At 49.8% G+C, this 15,938-nt stretch overlaps 1 long non-coding RNA gene across 1 annotated transcript in view; it reads right to left on the bottom strand.

The window, feature by feature from the left end:
* Positions 1-15,938, bottom strand: part of LOC141582154 (uncharacterized) — a 157,745-nt gene that overhangs the window by 56,189 nt on the left and 85,618 nt on the right. The window lies entirely within an intron of this gene.

Raw genomic sequence — 15,938 nt, 5'->3', positions numbered from 1 at the left:
TATGCTAATATATTTTAAAACACACATGCACACTTTTCTAGAACCAAAAATTATTCTAGAAGTAGAACATCTAAATAGATAAGTAATTATTAAAGAATCTAAATTCATAGACAAAAAGAGTCTCCTTGACAAAAGAACACTAGACTGACACAGTTGCACAATTTTAATTAAAGGGCAAAAAATCTCTAATTTTAAAACGCCTCAAAAAGAAACAAAACAAGAAAACTATTTTGCTTATTTCATCTAGCCAGAATAATACTGATATCAAAAACAGAAAAGACAAAAAATTTAAAAAAGTGTAACACCTATTTCACTTTTGTTCATAGATGCAAAAACCTACATAAAAAATTATGCCAATCAAATCTAGCAGTCTTTTTTTTTTTTTTTTTTTTTTTGAGACGGAGTTTTGCTCTTGTTACCCAGGCTAGAGTGCAATGGCGCGATCTCGGCTCACCGCAACCTCCGCCTCCTGGGTTCAGACAATTCTCCCGCCTCAGCCTCCTGAGTAGCTGGGATTACAGGCACGCGCCACCATGCCCAGCTAATTTTTTGTATTTTTAGTAGAGACGGGGTTTCACCATGTTGACCAGGATGCTCTCGATCTCTCGACCTCGTGATCCACCCGCCTCGGCCTCCCAAAGTGCTGGGATTACAGGCTTGAGCCACCGCGCCCGGCCAAAAATCTAGCAGTCTTTAAAGGAAAACGAGAAAGCTGCCCTTGCAGCTCAGTATGTTAAAGCATTAAAGGAAGGAAAGAGAACATACCACCACCTGAATTAATTGGGGAAAAAAGTTTTGATATATTAAACACTCATTCAAATTAGGAATTAAGGAGAAGATTTTAAACATAAAAAAGAGTCTACCAAAACCCTAGAGCAAACTTCAAATGCAGTAATTATTAAAAGTGGGCTTCTCAAAATCATAAACAAGGTAAGGAAGCTCACCATCACTTTTTTCTATTCCATATCACATGGGAAGTCCTAAACAGAGAAAAAGAGAGAATGCAGGAGAATTATCAGGAGAAACAAATGATCATAATTTGCGTATAACTGTCTTTCATCAAATATCCAAGGGACTTCATTGAATGAATAAGAGAGTTCAGCAGGACTAAGATCTGTGTGTGTATGTAAATAGAGATGTAGCTCCAACATCTAAAAATCCTACATTTATAACCAATTAGCAAATAAAGTCCACTGATTCCATAGAAACAAAAACTATTCAGCATCTTGAAGCAAATTATATATGCAAGAATTTTATGTAGTAAAACAAAACACTATTAAACGTTAAGTTAAAAACCCTGTAAATGGAGAAGTATCTTATTCATGGAAGATTCAACAGCATAAATAAGTCCGTTATCTGCAAATTAATCTGCAAATCCAATGTAACTGGGATTTATGAGGGGGCTTGCCGGACCAGTTATCATGTAATCTTATTGTTTAATATTGGTATTATAATACAGGAATGAAGCTTGAGAAATCTATCCACTTGAGCAGGCGTCCCCAAACTTTTTACACTGGGGGCCAGTTCACTGTCCCTCAGACCGTTGGAGGGCCGCCACATACTGTGCTCCTTTCACTGACCACCAATGAAAGAGGTGTCCCTTCCTGAAGTGCAGCGGGGAGGGATAAATGGCCTCAGGGGGCCGCATGTGGCCCATGGGCTGTAGTTTGGGGACACCTGCACTTGAGTGATTAGCATCTTCCTTAGTCTATCCTCTCAAATAGTGATTTTTCCTCCAACAGGAGCAGAATTGCAAAAGGTTTTGGATTCAGTTTCCTGGGAAGTAGCATTCTAAAGACTAATGCCAAGACAACAGGTGGCAAAATAGATACCATACTGTTATAATCTCATATTCTTGCTTATAGAGATGGCCAGACAATTTACTCTTCTGACACAGAAGTACTCTACAAGATTCAGGTAAAGAGTTACTCCATTCAAGGCTGGGCGCGGTGGCTCAAGCCTGTAATCCCAGCACTTTGGGAGGCCTAGGCGGGTGGATCATGAGGTCAAGAGATCGAGACCATCCTGGTCAACATGGTGAAACCCCGTCTCTACTAAAAATACAAAAAATTAGCTGGGCATGGTGGTGTGTGCCTGTAATCCCAGCTACTCAGGAGGCTGAGGCAGGAGAATTGCCTGAACCCAGGAGGCGGAGGTTGCGGTGAGCCGAGATCGTGCCATTGCACTCCAGCCTGGGTAACAAGGGCGAAACTCCGTCTCAAAAAAAAAAAAAAAAAAAAAGTTACTCCATTCATACGCTTCACATGTGCACAACTCAGAGTACAGACAACAGAACAAGTAACAACTGGACACCATGTAATACTGTTTAGCCATCTCGCTTTATAAAACAACTCATTCTAGAATAATAGTCCCTGTATATTTCTTATTTTAAGCAGGACTATATCCCTAACGATGCACCAGAGCCAGGTGCAAAATATACTCTCAAATGACTGACAAACCTAATCCAGGTATTTAATACTATATGTATAATAATATGAAAACCGTTTTGATTCACACACAGCTGATAAGTATATATAGACAACAGATTAAGTTGTTTAAGTACACTTGTGAACTGAGATAATGGGCCCATTTGATCAGACAGAAGAAGATACGATTATCTTCCTACTTGCTGTGGTAAATTGGTGTATGTTTCATCTAAACATAGTACTCTTCAGTTTTAATTCCAAATATGCTTTAATTTTAAATATACATCATATGTAGATCATACAGTAACTCTTGTTTAACCCTCTGATGTAAACTCCCAACGATTTCCAAATTTTAAACTAGTTATTTTATATTAAATTAAAAAGAGGCCGGGCGCAGTGACTCAAGCCTGTAATCCCAGCACTTTGGGAGGCCGAGGCGGGTGGATCACAAGGTCAAAAGATCGAGACCATCCTGGTCAACATGGTGAAACCCAGTCTCTACTAAAAACACAAAAAATTAGCTGGGCATGGTGGTGCGTGCCTGTAATCCCAGCTACTCAGGAGGCTGAGGCAGGAGAACTGCCTGAGCCCAGGAGGCGGAGATTGCGGTGATCCGAGATCGTGCCACTGCACTCCAGCCTGGGTAACAAGAGTGAAACTCCGTCTCAAAAAATAAATAAATAAATAAATAAAATAAATAAATAAAAAGAAAGGGAGCTGTTAAAAGACACTTTTTTATAAGGGTATGCACAATGGCAAATAAAACAGACATGGTCTCTGCCCTTGAAACTTACAGTCCAGTGGAAAAGACAGAAAAAAAAAAAAGAAATTAACAAATTTATTGTAACAAATTATGCTAATTAGAAAGGAAAATCGCTAAGACGATGAAAAAGACCAACAAGGGAGCCTACTTAGCATGGTCAAGGAAGGCCACTGACAATACAGGCTGAAGGCGTGTGTGAACGGTCTTTTTCCTGAGACAGAAAACCTGAAGGAGTTTTCAGACTAAAAGTCCAGTTAAGCTGAAGAGTTTAGGTGGGGAAATGGGAGTGCGCAGAAGATCAAGTGAAAAGGGGACAGGAGGAGCTTTTAAAGTGCAACAGGAAATCACTGCAGAGTTTTAAGCAGAGGAATTACACGATCAACTTAAAAGATTACATTGGCTGCTGTGTGAAAACTTTGGGATGATGAGTGGAATGGGCCAAGAATGAAACTTTGTCAAGATACTTGTAATTACACTGAGACCAGATCAGGAAAATTTGAAGGAGAAAGGTAATTCCGACTGCACTGGGAGGCATGCTTTCAATTTAGAAACCAATGTAAAGGGAATGTACACAAGGTAAACTCTATAAACTTGCTACTAAGCGAAATGGCCTAAACTAGAAACTGAACTATTCGTGCCAATTCCTGCTGCTCAAATAACTTCCAAAATCCTACTGCTGTTTACTTGGGCTAAATTTTCGCCCAGTTCAAATATCTTCGAAGACGCGGGCTAACTACTCAGGTGGAAGAGAAAGAATCAACGGGGAGTGAACGAGCTGACAAGGAGGGGATGCGCCTGAAGATGCAGCCAGCCTTCAGAAAAAGGACTTCTAAGCAGCCTCACTTAGAAGAAAGAAGGAAGGAGGGCTCGGCTGCTGGATTTCGGACTTACTTTCTTCCTCCAAAGCGAGGAGGGCGGGTCGCTGAACCGGCGGCAGGCGCGGGGTCCCTGGAACGCTGCTTCTCTGCAGGAGGCAGAGCGTTTGGGACCCGAAGATGAAGGAGGTTGGGCATCCCGATGGCCGGAGCCCAGACGCTCCCCAGGTGCCGGGAGTTGAACTGACTGAGCCCGACCTCGCCCTGCCAGCCTCAGCACGTGGTCACCGCGGCAACCAGGCACCTTCCCAGGAGGGCTTCCTGGCCTTGGGCCTTCCCACTCCCAGGGTCTGTGCGGAACCGTGCGAGGCCTTTGCAGCGGGCCCCACCTTAGCTCGCTCCACTCAGCACTGCCCCGGTAATTAAGTGCAAATTATCAGCCTGAGGCGGGGGCGGGGGGGAATGTAGGAGTTTCAACCAAAAAAGGCAGGTTCATTGCCGCTGCTCCGCAGAAAGCCAGCTGGGGAGGAAGACCCTCCCTGTTTTGCTTTACAAACCCTTAGTGGCTAATCTGACACTCACTCCATTAGCTTAAAGTGAACTCTTCAGTGGAATTCTGAAGTTCTGATTTCTAACTTTTGTTTACAGCATGCACGGCGAAGATCTCAGGCTCTCAAGTTATTCAACCTAAATTCTTACACTGGCACTGCCACTTAGTAGTTACTTATGTGGCCTTGGGCAAAACACTCCGCATCTTGGCCACTTCATCTGTCAAATGGGAATGAGAATAGTGCCCACTTTACAGTTATTGTGAGAAGCAAATGAATTTGTGCTTACGATCATGCCTGAAACACGTAAGCAGTTAATAATTCCAATTGTTTTGGAATAAAATGGACGTCCAGAAATAAACCTTCATGTGTGTATGGTCAACTGATCTTTAGTAGGGGTGCAAGACCATTCAATGGGAAAAGAATCATCTTCAACAGAGGGGAGACAACTGGATATCCTAGTGCAAAAGAACGCAGCTACATCCTTACCTCACATCACATACAAAATTAAAATGGCTCAAAGACCTAAACTTAGGAGCTAAAACTCTAAAGCTCTTCAAAGAAACTGTTGGTGAGGCCGGGCGCGGTGGCTCAAGCCTGTAATCCCAACACTTTGGGAGGCCGAGGTGGGTGGATCATGAGGTCAAGAGATCGAGACCATCCTGGTCAACGTGGTGAAACCCCATCTCTACTAAAAATACAAAGCATTAGCTCGGTATGGTGGCGCGTGCCCAGAAGTTCCAGACCAGTCAAGGTAACAGAGCGAGACCACATCTCTATAAAAAAAAGAAAGAAAGAAAGAAATAGATAATAAAAATTAGCTGGGTCTAGTGGTACATGCTTATAGTCCCAACTACTCAGGAGACTGAGATAGGAGGATCACTTGAGTCTGGGAGATCAAGGCTGCAGAAAGCCATGGTCACACCACTGCACACAAGCCTAGGTGAGACTGAGACCTTTTCTCAAAATAAATAAATAACATAAAAAAGACAACCCATGTTAAAAAACGGGCAAAGAGGTCAGGCGCGGTGGCTCACGCCTGTAATCCCAGCACTTTGGGAGGCTGAGGCGGGTGGATCACAAAGTCAAGAGATCGCGACCATCCAGGTCAACATGGTGAAACCCCGACTCTACTAAAAATACAAAAAATCAGCTGGGCATGGTGGCGTGTGCCTGTAATCCCAGCTACTCAGGAGGCTGAGGCAGGAGAATTGCCTGAACCCAGGAGGCAGAGGTTGCTGTGAGCCGAGATCGCGCCACTGTACTCCATCCTGGGTAACAAGAGCGAAACTCCGTCTCACAAAAAAAAAAAAAAAAAAAAAAAAAGGCAAAGAATCTTAAATAGGAATTTATCCAAAGAACATATAGAAATAGCCAAAAAGAAAATGAAAAGATGCTCAATATTGTTAGTCTTCAAGGAAATGAAAATTAAAACCAAAATTAAATCCCACTTGACACCCACTAAAATGGCCATCCAAAAGGATGGACAGCCAGGTGCAGTGGCACACCTGTAATCCCAGCACTTTGAGAGGCAAAGGCAGGTGGATCACTCGAGGTCAGGGGTTTAAGACCAGGCTGACCAATGTAGCGAAACCCAGTCTCTACTAAAAATATGAAAAACTAGCTGGGCATGGTGGCACATGCCTGTAATCCCGGCTACTCAGGAGCCTGAGGCAGGAGAATCACTTGAACCCAGAAGGTAGAGGTTGCAGTGAGCAGAGATCACACCACTGCACTCCAGCCTGGTGACAGAGGGAGACCATCCCAAATAAATACATATATAAATAAAAAGATGGACAATAACAAGTGTAGAGAAGGATGCAGAGAAACTCAAACCCTCATAAACTGTTAGTAGGAATATGAAAATTGCACAGCCCCTGTGAAAAATGGTCTAGCCATTCTTCAATAGTTTATACAGTTACAACATAATCCAGCAACCACCACTAAGTATACATGCAAGCAAAATAAAAACATAATGCACACAAAAAGTATACATACAAATGTTTATAGCAGGATTATTCATAATAGCCAAAATATAAAACAAACCCATAATGGTCATAAACTGATTAGTGGTTGAATAAAAACTGGTAACAGTAAGCTACCCCTTACTGTTAATTGTGATGAAATACCAGCTGAGGCACATGCCTTGGGAGCCAAGTGGCTTCTGCACTTGACCAGTATAAAGACGGGTGTGGGAAGAGTTCTTTTGGATGCACTTGAGCAGGGGCCTCTAATCCCTGGGTCACAGGCCCGTACTTGGCCACACAGCAGGAAGTGAGCACCAGGTGGGAGAGCAAATCTTCATCTGTATTTACAGCTACTCCCCTCATCACTGCCTGATATCCGCCTCCCACCAGGTCAGTTGCAGCATTAGATGCTCATAGGAACACAAACCCTATTGTGTAACAGTGCATGCAAGGAATCTACATTAGTCTGTCCTTAGGAGAATCTAATGCCTGATAATCTGTCACTGTCTTCCATCACCCCCAGACTGGACGGTCTAGTTGCAGGAAAACAAGCTCAGGACTCCCGCTGATTCCACTTCATGGTGAGTTATATAATTATTTCATTACATGCTACAATGTAATAATAACAAAGTGCATAATGAATTTAATGTGCATGAAATATCCCAGAACTGATCCCCTGCCCCAAGTCTGTGGAAAAATTGTCTTCTACAAAATTGGTCCCTGGTGCAAAAAATATTGGGGACCACTGCACTTGAGCACTTACAGAGAGAAATACAAAAAACTCAAGTCCTTACGTCTCAGCATAAGTCATGGTCTAAGATCCGGAGAGCTTCCATGATAGCCCAAACACAATTCCTTATTTCTTGTATCGACAGGGCTGATATTATTGAAAATGAAACACAGGCCGGGCGCGGTGGCTCAAGCCTGTCATCCCAGCACTTTGGGAGGCTGAGGCGGGTGGATCACAAGGTCAAGAGATCGAGACCACCCTGGTCAACATGGTGAAACCCCGCCTCTACTAAAGATACAAAAAAATTAGCTGGGCATGGTGGCACGTGCCTGTAATCCCAGCTACTCAGGAGGCTGAGGCAGGAGAATTGCCTGAACCCAGGAGGTGGAGGTTGCGGTGAGCCGAGACCACGCCATTGCACTCCAGCCTGGGTAACAAGAGCGAAACTCCGTCTCAAAAAAAAAAAAAAAAAAAAAAAAAAAAAGAAAGAAAGAAAAGAAAATGAAACACAAACTTAAATGTGTGGGTTGCTGAATTATAACAGTTGGATTCACTGTGCCACCAAGGTTCTCATGAGAACATTAGGGTACTATAGGTAAGAACGGGATTTTTTTTTTTTTTTTTTTTTTTTTTTTAAGGCAGTCTCCCTCTGTTGCCCAGGCTGGAGCACAGTGGTGTGATCTTGGCTCACTTGCAGTCTCAACCTCCCAGGCTCAAGCCATCCTCCCACCTCAGCCTCTGGGGTAGCTGGGACCACAAGTACGAGCCACCACACCCAGATAATATTTTGTGTTTTTGGAGAGATGTGGTTTCACCACATTGCTTCGGCTAGTCTCACACTTCTGGGCTCAAACCATCTGCCCACCTTGGACTTCTAAAGTTTTGAGATTACACGCAGAAGCCACCATTCCTGGCCCTATTTTCTTTTACACTGATTTATTGTGAGGACCCCCAACTGTCTTCCTGACTTCTAGGCTTGCTCACTTCAACCTGTTCAATGAAGCCAGAGGAATTTTTCTAAAAGGCAAATTTGGGTCGAAATGGTCCTTGACTAAAACCTGTTGGTGACTGCTTAATGTCTTTAAGATAGAGTCCAAATGAATTTGGCCGTGGGGCCTGGTAAGAGCTGGCCTTGGCTCACTTTCTGAGTTTTATTCTGTGCTACCCTCCCCATATCCCTACCCTCCAGTCACATGAAATGTCAGTTTTCTTGGGGGACTTTACTGGTCTTTCAGGAAACACTCCCCTACCCTCATCATCACTCTTTCATTCTCATCTTTGTTCCTCTTTAGCCTCAGCTGAGATGTCTGACCTCACTCTCTATGATACAACAAGAAGCCTCTTGGGAGTGTTTCCACCCCACTGTGTACTTCTGTCATTGTGCTCATCACAGTATGGTAAGTATTGGCGTATGATTCCTATATTGATCCATTTTGCATTGCTATAAGAAAACACATCAGGCTGGGTAGCTTATAAAGAAAAAAGGTTGGCCAGGCATGGTGGCTTACACCTGTAATCCCAGAATTTTGGAAGGCCAAGGTGGGCAGATCATGAGGTCAAGAGATTGAGACCATTCTGGACAACATGGTCAAACCCTGTTTCTACTAAAAATACAAAAATTACCTGGGCTTGATGGTGCACACCTGTAACCCCAGCTACTTGGGAGGCTGAGGCAGGAGAAATGCTTGAACCCAGCAGTCAGAGGTTGCAGTGAGCCAACGTTGCAAGGCACTCCAGACTCAGCGATAGAGTGAGACTCTGTCTTAATAATAATAATAATAAACTTAGCTGGGTATGGTGGCACATGACTGTAATCTCAACTACTTGGGAGGCTGAGGTGGGAAGATCACTTGAGCCCAAATGATAGAAGCTGCAATGATTCGTAATTCACTGTACTCCAAAGTCTGTGTGACAGAGGTGGACTCTGTCTCAAAACAAGGAGAAAAAATGAAAAAAAAAAATATTTTTTGGGTTAAAAAAATAAAGGGTAACAAGAAGACTCAAAAAGCAAAGGTGTCAGTCCCCACTAGAGTGTGGGGACTTGCGCAGGAGTGTCTGGACTTGAAGAACAGGTTGGTGGAGACCAGATCGTTCATCCCACGCAGTTTGCTCTGTAGCATGTACATCAGATATCCCACATTGGCTGCTGGTGACTGAACTGGGCTTCCCGTTTCTGTGTTTGGTTTGCCCATCACAGTATTGAAAAATCTTTGAAGTGAATACCTTGCAGTTTGCTACAGTCCCCCCTGCTGGTGTCCCACATTATTTCAGCCTCCTTTCCTCATGCAGATTTTTTGACCCACTGGGACCTGTGTTTGCTATGGGGGAACGCAGGAGGGCAACAGAAAGTACAAAACCTCCAGCCCCCGGTCTTTCCAGGTAATCCCCCATTCAACCCCAAGCTAGGCCTGACCCAGGTTAGCTTCCATGCTGGGGCACCCTCAGGCTGCTATGGCGTCTGAAAGCTGCTGCATCAGACTTCCACAGGAGGCCCCTGTGAAAATGGGGGAGCAGGGGAATCAGAAACGGATGGCCAAAAAATAAGGGGGCTGGTGGAAAGCATTGCAACATACGGCAGAAAGCAGGAAAAGAGTAGGAAGCCAAAATACTACAGCCTCCGGTCTCCCCATGCAGTCCCCAATCCAAGTCTTTTTTTTTTTTTTTTTTTTTTTTTTTTTTTTTTTTTTTTGAGACGGAGTTTCGCTCTTGTTACCCCAGGCTGGAGTGCAATGGCGCGATCTCGGCTCACCGCAACCTCCGCCTCCTCGGTTCAGGCAATTCTCCTGCCTCAGCCTCCTGAGTAGCTGGGATTACAGGCACACGCCACCATGCCCAGCTAATTTTTTTGTATTTTTAGTAGAGACGGGGTTTCACCGTGTTGACCGGGATGGTCTCGATATCTTGACCTCGTGATCCACCCACCTCGGCCTCCCAAAGTGCTGGGATTACAGGCTGAGCCACCGCGCCCGGCCAATCCAAGTCTTAGAATTGACCGTGCTTAGCTTCCAGGAAGGGGCACATTCAGGCTGCTATGGCACTCAAAGGCTGCCAGGATGGCCCACCACAGGGAGGTATCTGGTACGAGCCAGGCATGGGGGAAAGGGATAGCTAGGGAGTCGGGGAGGTTTGGAAGCAGTGTGACAAGCGCGGGAAAGCAGGAAGGGAGCGCGACCCCAAAGCCTCCAGCCCTGGGTCTCTCAAGGCTGTCCCCCATCAAGCTCCAGCCAGGCCCATCCCTACTTTGCTTCTGGGCTGGGGTGCCCTGAGGCTGCTATGGCACCAGGGGCTGCTGGCACGAATCCCACAGGGAGGTCACGTGCAGGCTGGTACAAAAGAGGGGACCAGAGAGTGGGGAGGAGGTTGGGAAGCGCTGTGACAAGCAGAAGAACACAGAAAAAGAGAGGGAAGCCAAAGTTTCCAGCCTTCTTTTCCCCGAGGTGGTCTTTCATCCAAGCCTCAGCCAGGTCCAGACCTGTTTAGCCTTAGGAATGGGTGGCCCTCAGGCTGCTATGCCACTTGGGAGCTGCCACAAGAGATCCCTAAGAAAAGGTCAGGGGCTGCGGAGTGGCAGAGGTGGGCAGGCAATGGGGGACCTGAGAGTCAAAGGCCGGTTAAAACCGTTGGAACAAGTGGAAGAAAGCAGGAAAGGATTGGGAAGCCAAAAGCCTATCGCCTCTGGTTTCCCCACGTGGTCTCCCATCCCGGCCCCAGCCAGGCTCAACCCTGCTTAGCTTCCAGGTTGGGGCCGCTCAGGATGTGATGGTGCTCAGTGACTTCGGAAACAGCCCCCTTCAGGGGGGTCCTGGACCAAGGCAAGGCTGAGGCTGGCCAGAGAGTCAAGGTGTTGCTGGGATGCCTTGCGACAAGAGGGTGAATGTGGGAATGGAGCAAGAAGCCAAAAGCCTCCCATCCCCTGTACTCTCAGAGGGTCCTCAATCCAAGCTCCAGCCAGGCTGGATCCTGCTTAGCTCATGGACTGGGGCACCCTCAAGCTGCTACTGTTACAGAAAGGTCCCAGGCTGAGACAGGCTTGCAGGCTGTCAGCAAAGATGGGGTCAGAGTCGGGGTGGTTGGGAAGTGTTGCAACAAGCGAGGGAAAGCGAAAAGTGAAAGGGAAGGAAAAAGCCTCCCGCCCCCAGGCTCCCCAGACAGCTCTCTATCCAAGCCCCAACCAGACTCGACCTTTTTAGCTTCCATGCTGGGGCCCCCTCAGGGTGCTATGGCATTCAAGGGCTGCCAGGCGAACCCCTACAGGAACATCCCAGGCTGCCGTGGGAGCACAGGCCAGTGGAAACGGGGCCAGTGAGTCAGGGGGCCATTGTAAAGTGTTGGGGAAAGTGGCGCAAAGCAGAAGAGGATGCCAAAATCCTCCAGCGCCTGTTTTCCCAGACCATCCCCCATCTAAGCCCCAGCCAGGCCAGACCCTGCTTAGCTTCCAGGCTTGAGGGCCCTCCGGCTGCTAGCGTGACGGAGGACTGCCTGGACAGACATTCGTGGTAAGGTCCTGGGTCGCAGCAGCATGGGTGAAGACAGGCCAGAAAGGGGAGGGGCACAGTCAGCGGATGGTCAGGAAGCATCATGACCAGCAGGGAAAGGTGGGAAAGAAGCAGGAAGCCAAACGTTTTCAGTCCCCAGTCTTCCTGCAGTCCTCCATCCGAGCCCCAGCCAGACACAACCCTCCTCAGCGTTTTGGCCTGGGAGTCCTCAGATTGCCATGGGCCCATGGGCTGCTGGAATTGACCCACATGGGAAATTTTCAGGCTGTGGCAGGGCGGCGGGAAATGTAGCCAGAGTCAGGTCTCAGTTAGAAAGCACTGTAAGAAGCAGCAGAGAGCAAGAAGGTAACAGAATTCCATGAGCCTCCAGCTCCCGGTCTCCCCAGGCGATTTGCCATCCATGTCTCCGCCAGGCCAAACACCGCTTGGCTTCCGGACTGGGGCGCCCTCAGGCTGCTATGGTGCCAGGGTGCTGCCGGGACAGATATCCACGGGGAGGTCCCTGTCCATGGTGGTGAAGCATTCAGGCTAGAAATGGGGGACAGAAACTCAGCGGGGGTTGGAAAGCATTGACAAGTGGGGGAAAGCAGGAAGACAAAACCCTCCAGCCCCCCACCTTCCCAAGTGGTCTTTCATTCAAGAACCTGCCAGGCTTGACCCTGCTTAGCTTGGGAGCAGGGGTGCCTTAGGCTTCTATGGTGCCCGGGAGCTGCTGGGCAGACCCCCATAAAAAGGCCCCAAGCTGTGGTTGGGGTGCAGGTGGGCAAGTGTGCGACAGAAAGTCAGTGGGCAGTTAGGAAGCATCGTGTCAAACAGTGAAAAGTGGGAAGGAAGCAGGAAGCCGGAAGCTTGCAGCCCCCAGTTTCCCCAGGTGGTCTACCATCCCAGCCCCAGTCAGATCTGACCCTGCTTACCTTCCAGCCAGAGGTGCCCTCAGGCTGCTACAACACCCAAGGGCTGCCAGGCAGACCCCAAAAAGAACAGCAGAACCTGGGCTGCTGTTGGGGCGCAAGTTGGCAGAAAAGTGGGCCAGAGAGTCAGGGGGCAGTTGGAAAGCGTTGCAATAAGCGGTGGAAAGCGGAAAGGGAGCGAGAAGACAAAAGCCTCAAGCACCCCATCTCCCCAGACGGACCTCATACAAGCCCCAGGAAGGCCCAGCTCTGCTTACTTTCAAAACTGAGGCACCCTCAGGCTGCTACGGCCCCAAGGGCTGCTGGGGTGGCTCCACAAGAGTGGTTCCCCCACAGCCATAGAGGCAAAAAAGGATCAGCCAGAGTCAGGGGCTGTTGGGAAGCGTTGCTACAACTGGGGAAAAGCGCGAATGGAGCGGAAAGCCAGGAGCCTTCATCCCCTACTCTCCGCACGTGGTCTGCCATCCAAGCCCCTGCCAGGCCTGATCCTGCTTAATTTCCAGCTAGGATACTATCAGGCTGCTATGGCCACCCTTGGCTGCCAAAACGGAATTCCAAGTGGAGGCCCTGGATCCCGGCAAAGGAGCAGTCAGATAATAAAGGAAAACCGCGCTTTCCCCAAACCAAACACCACATGTGCTCACTCCTAGCTGGGTGTTGAACAATGAGAACACATGGACTCAGGGAGAGGAGCATCACAACTGGGGGCAGTTGTGGGGTGGGGGTAGGGGAGGGACAGTGGGGGATGGGGAGGGTGGGGAGGGATAACATGGGGAGAAATGCTGGATATAGTATACACCTAAAGTAAAATTAAAAAAAAAAAAAAAAAAAAAAAAAAAAAGGAGGGGGAAACCAGAGAGTCAGGGGCACCAGGGAAGCGATTCCAAAAGCAAGGAAAAACGGTGAGGAAGGAGAAAGCCAAACACCTCCAGCCGCTGGACTTTCCAGGTGGTCCTCATTTTAAGCTTTATCCAAACCCGACATTGCTTTGCTCATCAGGCTGCTATGATGACTTCGGGCTTCTGGGTTCGACCCCCAGCAGGAGGTCCAAGGTGGCAGGTGTGCAGGACCAAGGGGTTCCAAAGAGTCAGGGGGTGGCTGAAAAGCACTGTAACCAGTGGGGGAAAGCAGGAAGGGAGCCAAAAGCCAAAAGCCACCAGCCAGGGACTCTCCAGGCGGTCCCCCATCCAAGCCCTAGCCGGGCCCCACTCTGCTTAGCTCCCGAACTGGGGCGCCAGAGGTCGGCGGAGACGGACCCCTCCAGGGAGGTCCCTGGCCGCGGCAGGAGCGGGAAAGCGGAGCAGACTCGGATGGTGTTGAAAACTGTTTTGACAGCGGGAACGCGGCGGAAAGCCGAAACCCTCCGGTCCCCAGTCCCTCCGCGCAGCCCCCTTTCAGGCTGCAGCCAGGCCCGACCGGGCTCAGCCTCCTACGGGCGCGGGCCCGAGAGCTGCTCTGGCGGCCAAGGGCGCCGAGACAAACCCGGCGGGGGCGAAAGAGAGGACAGAGAGTCGGGGTGACCGGGAAGAGTCGGGGTGACTGGGAAGTGCTGGGCCGGGTGCGGGGCAGCTTGAAGGACACGGAAAGACGAAGCGCCCGGCCCCAGACGCTCCAGGCTCGACCCCACGCAGCGCCCGGCTCTGCCCGCCCGTGTTCTCGCTGCAGCCCGGGGTCTTTTTGTGGGAGTTTCTTCTGGAAGGTTCCATGGGCCGCAGCAGTCCGCGGGCGCCCGGGCCGGCGGGAAGCCACAGTGATGCAGGCCCGGTGGCTCTTGGCTTCCCGCTGTTTTCCTGTTTTCTCCCACGTGTCCCAACACTTCGTAACCACCGCGCTCTCTGGACCCCGTATCCCGCCTACCTGCACCTCCAACGTGGAGGAGGAGGTCTCCGCGGGTCCGTTTGGCGGACCCGGGTCAGCACAGCAGCCTGAGGGCGCCCAGCACTGACGCCCAGACGGCGAGAGCGTGGCCGGGGCTTAGCCGCGGGGCCGCGCGGGGGCTGCAGGCTTGCGGCCTCCTGCTCGCGTCCCGCCCGCCCCGACTCTCTTCAGCCCCTTCCCTGCCCGCCCGCGCCCCCGCCCTGGCAGCCCCCGGTCACCGCCGCAGCCTGAGGCCTTCCCAGCCTGGAAGCTAAGCAGGGTCGCGCCTGGCTGTGCTTGGATGGGGAACTGCCTGGGAAGGCCAGCCCTGGCGGCTCCTGGCTTCCTGCCCTTTTCCCCGTGGTCGCACGGTTCTCACCACCCCGACTCTCAGACTGCTGTGGTGCTCGTGGGCTGCCTAGACGGAGCCCCAAAGGGAGGCTCCATGGCGGGCCGAATCCGGGCGGGAAACTGAAGGCCAGAATGTAAGGGGGCGGTTGGGAAGCCCTTCGGCAAGCGGGGAGAGTGGAAACAGAGCCGGAAGCCAAAAGCGTCCCGCGCCCGTTCTCTCCAGGGGGTCCTTGACGCAAGGTGCAGCAAGGCCTGACCCTGCTTAGCTTCTGCGCTGGGGAGCCCTCAGGCTGCTATGGTGCCCGGCACCTGTTGAAAATGACCCCACGGGGAGGTCCCGAGCTGCAGCATGGTTGCACGGGGATAAGAATGAAGGGACCAGAGAGTCAGGGGTCTGTTGGGAAACTTTATGACAAGCAGAACTTGGAAAAGAGTGGGAAGCCGACAGCTTCCAGGCCCTTACCTCCTCAGGCTTTTTGCCGTCCAAGCCCCAACCAGTCCTAACCTGCTTAGGTGAGCTGGGGTGCCCTCAGGAAGCGATGGCATTTGGTGGCTTCTGAGATAGACCCCTTCAGTGAAGTCCCAGGCCACAGCGAAAACACAGGCGGGCAGAACTGGCTCACAGCCGCCCCGAAGAGGAAGGTCCCCAGCACCTTGTACACGGCAGCCACATAATTATTGAAGTCAGAGCAGGAATAGAGCTGGTCTGTGGGCACCACGTAGGCTTCTCCCACCGAGACCTGCGTGTGGGGCAGCCGCAGCGACCAGCGGAGGTCCTGGTCAGCCCATGGGCCCTTAGTGGGCCTCAGTCCTCCCCATGGGCCTCCCCAAGGCTGCTGCAGAGCTGGGGACTCTAAAGGTGCCCTAGCTGGGCTCGGTGGCTCACGCCTGCCAGCCCAGCACTGTGGGAGGCTGAGGCGGGAGGAGGATCACCTGAGGTCGGGCGTTCAAGACCAGCCTGAGCAACATGGTGAAACCTGTCTACTAAAAATACAAAAATTAGCACGCCTGTAGTCCCAGCTACTAGGGAGACTGAGGCAAGAGAATCACTTGAACCCAGGAGGCGGAGGTTAC

Source organism: Saimiri boliviensis, chromosome 19, assembly GCF_048565385.1.
Source record: "Saimiri boliviensis isolate mSaiBol1 chromosome 19, mSaiBol1.pri, whole genome shotgun sequence".
Lineage (NCBI taxonomy): Eukaryota > Metazoa > Chordata > Mammalia > Primates > Cebidae > Saimiri > Saimiri boliviensis.
Note: the sequence above shows the minus strand (reverse complement) of the source record. Positions and strands in the feature narration are given on the sequence as shown.